Here is a 5,000-nt window from a genome sequence, read left to right as displayed (position 1 = left end):
CTGATCTTTCTAAAATTTCTGATTAAGGCAGAGCAAACTTGGTATTGTTCAATGCCTCAAAAACTCAATTCCTCCATCTATCAACTCGACACAATCTTCCAGACAACTATCCCCTCTTCTTCAATGACACTCAACTGTCCCCCTCTTCTACACTGAACATCCTCGGTCTGTCCTTTACTTATAATCTGAACTGGAAACTTCACATCTCATCTCTAGCTAAAACAGCTTCTATGAAGTTAGGTGTTCTGAGACGTCTCCGCCAGTTTTTCTCACCCCCCCCAGCTGCTAACTCTGTACAAGGGCCTTATCCGTCCATGTATGGAGTATGCTTCACATGTCTGGGGGGGTTCCACTCATACTGCTGTTCTAGACAGGGTGGAATCAAAAGCTTTTCGTCTCATCAACTCCTCTCCTCTAACTGACTGTCTTCAGCCCCTCTCTCACCGCCGCAATGTTGCATATCTAGCTGTCTTCTACCGCTATTTTCATGCCAACTGCTCTTCTGATCTTGCTAACTGCATGCCTCCCCTCCTCCCGCGGCCTCGCTGCACAAGACTTTCTTCTTTCTCTCACTCCTATTCTGTCCACCTCTCTAACGCAAGAGTTAACCAGTATTCTCAATCATTCATCCCTTTCTCTGGTAAACTCTGGAACTCCTTGCCTGCTTCTGTATTTCCACCTTCCTATGACTTGAATTCCTTCAAGAGGGAGGTTTCAAGACACTTATCCACCAATTTTTGACCACTGCTTTGACCCTTTTAAGGGACTGGCATTTCAGTGGGCATTTTTTTTTATTAGATTTTTGTTGCCCTTGGCCAGTATCCTTCCTACATAAAAAAAAAAAAAAAAAAAAGTAGTAATAGTAGTAGTAGTAGTAAATAGTAATAGTAGTAGCAATAAAAGTAGTAGTAGTAGTAGTAGTAGTAGTAGTAGTAGTAGTAGTAGTAGTAGTAGTAGTAGTAGTAGTAGTAGAAATAGTAGTAGTAGAAGTAGTAATAGTAGTAGTAATAATAATAATAATAATAATAATAATAATAATAATAATAATAATAATAATAATAATAATAATAATAATAATAGTAGTAGTAATAGTAGTAGTAGTAGTAGTAGTAGTACTAGTAGTAGTAGTAGTAGTAGTAGTAGTAGTAGTAGTAGTAGTAGTAGTAGTAATACTACTACTAGTAGTAGTAGTAGTAGTAGTAGTAGTTGCTCCTTTTGTTGTTGTTGTGGAAGTAAGTAATGGCAGCAATACCAACAGCGCAGCAAGATCAGTAGTAGTAGTAGTAATAGTAGTAGTAGTAGTAGTAGTAGTAGTAGTAGTAGTAGTAGTAGTAGTAGTAGTAGTAGTAGTAGTAGTAGTACCAGTAGCAGTAGTAGTTGCTCCTTTTGTTGTTGTTGTGGAAGTAAGTAATGGCAGCAATACCAACAGCGTAAAGATCAGTAGTAGTAGTAGTAGTAGTAGTAGTAGTACCAGTAGCAGTAGTAGTTGCTCCTTTTGTTGTTGTTGTGGAAGTAAGTAATGGCAGCAATACCAACAGCGCAGCAAGATCAGCGACGACAACAGCAGCGCCAGCAGCAGCAGCAGCAGTAGGAGCAGCAGCATATTTAGTGTAATAATCTCCAACAGATAAAACACGCGATGAGAAGTAACACGAGGCATTCTGGACAAACACCTGTCCAGCTCGGCCCTGCAGGAGCTAAGATAGAGAAAATGTATTTATAGTTGTTAAAGTGTCCAGCTTAGGTTACAGAGGCGTATGTTAAGTCAGCCTGGTTGCATGGTGCACACCATGATGCATGATATTTTTCAAGGGTTAGCCAGAATTGTTGGGTACATGGAAGTGTACATGACATGACCAGTGTCATGACGAAGAAGTAAGTTGCCATACTACTTAGTATGAAAAGATATAAATTGTGATTAAGGTATTACAAATTCATGTATTATATTGGTATATTACAGTACACTCAACACAACCCGCGCCTCATGTGTTTGAGATGTGGTGTCTTAAGACTAGAGAAAAATGTCAAATATTCATGTAATTCTTTTGTAATCAGTCGTCCAAGGCTCAAGTGTACATAAATTTATTAAATTTATTTACTTTAAAGGGTGGATGATTTAGAAAAGGTGGAAGCGCTACAAAAAAAAAATAACATTGAATAAATTATGAGAAAAAAAAAATTACAGAGAAATAAGAAAGTCTTCTGTAGGAGAAGAAAAAGAAGAAGGAATAGGAGGAATAATACAGCAACATTCTCGCATGCATTGTTGAAGTTGAAGTGTGGATGTCTGAAGCAGCAGCCTTGCCTGGCACTTTCACAGTTAGTCCCCTAACTGAGTTAGCGTACATTCCTTTCATGGACTCCTGGAACTTTTTTTTCCCATCACAGGTCGAACTTTGCCTGGCGCCAACGGAGGTTTGACCAGTCGTAGTTTACATATATATGTTTCTCCCTCTGATGTGGGTGACGCTGCTGCTTCTTCCTCTGAGAGCAGTGGTGGTATTTCTTTTTCTCTGCTTCTTTTTCTTGTTTTCTTCCTATGATGGCGGTAATGCTTCTTCTTCCTCTGGTGGCGTTACTTCCTGTTCTTGTTCTTCTAAGACAGTCAGTTTGGTGGTCTGAGTTGGTTGGTGATAGGGTAGTAAGAGTGGGAAAAGTAGGAGGTGCTGCACACTCATCTCCCCTGCTCCTCAGTCATAATTCAAGTCAGGTTGGTGGAAGACTGGGAAGGGTAGGGAGGTGCTGCATACTCACCTCCCATGCTCCCCAGGTTACATTTCTACATTTGTCAGGTTGATTGTTTTTGGAGTTGCCAAGGTCAGTCAGTCAGGCCCAGTCAGTCAAGGGAAGTGCTAAGCACTCACCTTGCCAAGATCAGAGGGGTGGTGGTGATAGTACATTTGGAGTTGGTAGGATGAATCAGATTGGTGGTGGAAGTCAAACTGGGAGACTGGGAAGGGTAGGGAGGTGCTGCACACTCACCTCCCATGCTCCCCAGGGTCAGTTAGTTTGGTGGTCTGTTGCCAGATTACAGTAAGATTTGTAAGTCAGTCAGGTTGGTTGTTTTTAGAGTTGCCAGGGTCAGTCAGGCTGGTGGTAGGGAGTATAGGGAGGTGCTGCACACTCACCTCCCATGCTCCCCAGGGCCAGTCAGTTTGGTGATTACATATCTGTAAGTCAGTCAAGTTGGTTGTTTTTTGAGCTGCCAGGGTCAGTCAAGGGAAGTGCTACGCACTCACCTTGCCAAGATCAGAGGGCTGATGGTGGTAGTCTGTCCAGTTGTCAGGTTGGTGGTCAAAGTCAAACTGGGAGACTGGGAAGGGTAGGGAGGTGTTGCACACTCACCTCCCGTGCTTCCCAAGGTCAGTCACGATGGTGGGCCTTTAGAGTTGCCAGGATGAGTCACGGGAAATGCTACGCACTCACCTTGGCAGGATCAGTTGCCGGGGTGGGGAGTACTGGTGGTGGTCTGTATAGTTGGAGTTGCTAGGATGAGTCAGATTGGTGGTCAAAGTCAAGTTAGGAGATTGGAGAGGGTAGGGAGGTGCTGCACACTCACCTCCCGTGCTTCCCAGGTGGGGTGGTGGTCTTTGGAGTTGTCAGGGTCAGTCAGGTTGGTATTGTTTTATTCTTATTATTTATTGTTCATTGCCAGACTCAGTCACTTTTATTGAGGAGGGGGGGAGTAGGAGTTTTATGGTTTTTACTTTATTTATTTATTTTTTTTATTTTATTGATTCATTTTTTTTTTTTTTTTTTTTTTTTTAAACCTATATATATTTTATTCTTTTTGGTCTGGTAGTCCGTAGACTTGGGGAGAGAAGGGAAGTGCTGTGCACTCACCTCCCTTGCTCTCCCGAGGTCCGAGATGATAGGGATATTTTTATTTATTTATTTATTTATTTTATTTATTTTTTTATTATTATTTTTTTTTTTTTTTTTTGCGTGGTAGGTTTGGAGAGAAGGGAAGTGCTATGCACTCACCTTTATTCTACTTATTTTCTTTCTTTCTTTATTTTTTTTATTATTTTTTTGCCTGGTAGTCCGTAGACTTGCCAGGGTTAGGTAGGGGAGAGAAGGGAAGCGCTGTGCACTCACCTACCCTGCTCTCCCGGAGGCGGTAAGGCGGTGCCTTCCTCCCCTCGGGAGGAGTAGGGAGGTGCTGCGCACTCACCTCCCCTCCTCCCCGTGGGCAGCTCCATCACCGTACCTGTGTGTTTGAGGCACACATGGTGATGGAGGGATCCTCTTTGAAGGTTTTTGTGAGTTCCGAGAGGGAGGTTCAAACCTACGCGCCCCTCACTTCCCTCACGCCAGACTCCAAGTGCATCACGTTACGCAATGGGCCACGAGGGCCCTTTTTCTTTTTTTTTTTTTAAGTTGGTCTATTTCCCCATCTTCCCCATCTTTTCTGTAAAGTTGGTCTATTTCCCCATCTAATGTTCACGCCAGTATGTATTAAGGAATTATGATGTGAATTATTTTTCATCACGTTATTTATTTATTTTATTTTGTATGGGATATGACCGCTGGCATCCCACACACACTGGGTTCACACTAGGTCACTACGCCATGAAACCCCAAAGGTAAACAAAATATATTTCAACACATGATTTCCTCTCCTGTGTTCATGCAGCACCAAAAGTTCAATAAGAAAAACTGATGCTGATTCTAATGTGAACATTCATTCCCACAGTGATAATTAGATAATTGTTGACTTGTGGGAGTAGGTCGTGGAGTGCAAATAGCAGTAGGTGAGATCAGAGAACTTTATAGAGGCAGGCATTTCTTGTGTCTGGAGCCACCTCCTGGAACCTTCCCCTGTGCTGCATCACCACCACCAACAACAACAATAACAAAAACACACCATTACACCTGTCCATCCTTCAGCAAGAGCCTCAGCCCAGAGAACCACGGATTGCTTTATTCGTAATTCACGTCCACTCTCAACATAGACATCAATCAAGTTGTCATTGAAAAAAGCTGGTGAAGCACTCACT

Source organism: Scylla paramamosain, chromosome 26 (assembly GCF_035594125.1).
Source record: "Scylla paramamosain isolate STU-SP2022 chromosome 26, ASM3559412v1, whole genome shotgun sequence".
NCBI classification, from domain to species: Eukaryota; Metazoa; Arthropoda; class Malacostraca; order Decapoda; family Portunidae; genus Scylla; species Scylla paramamosain.
The sequence above is the reverse complement of the archived record's forward strand: the minus strand, read 5'-3'. Positions refer to the sequence as shown.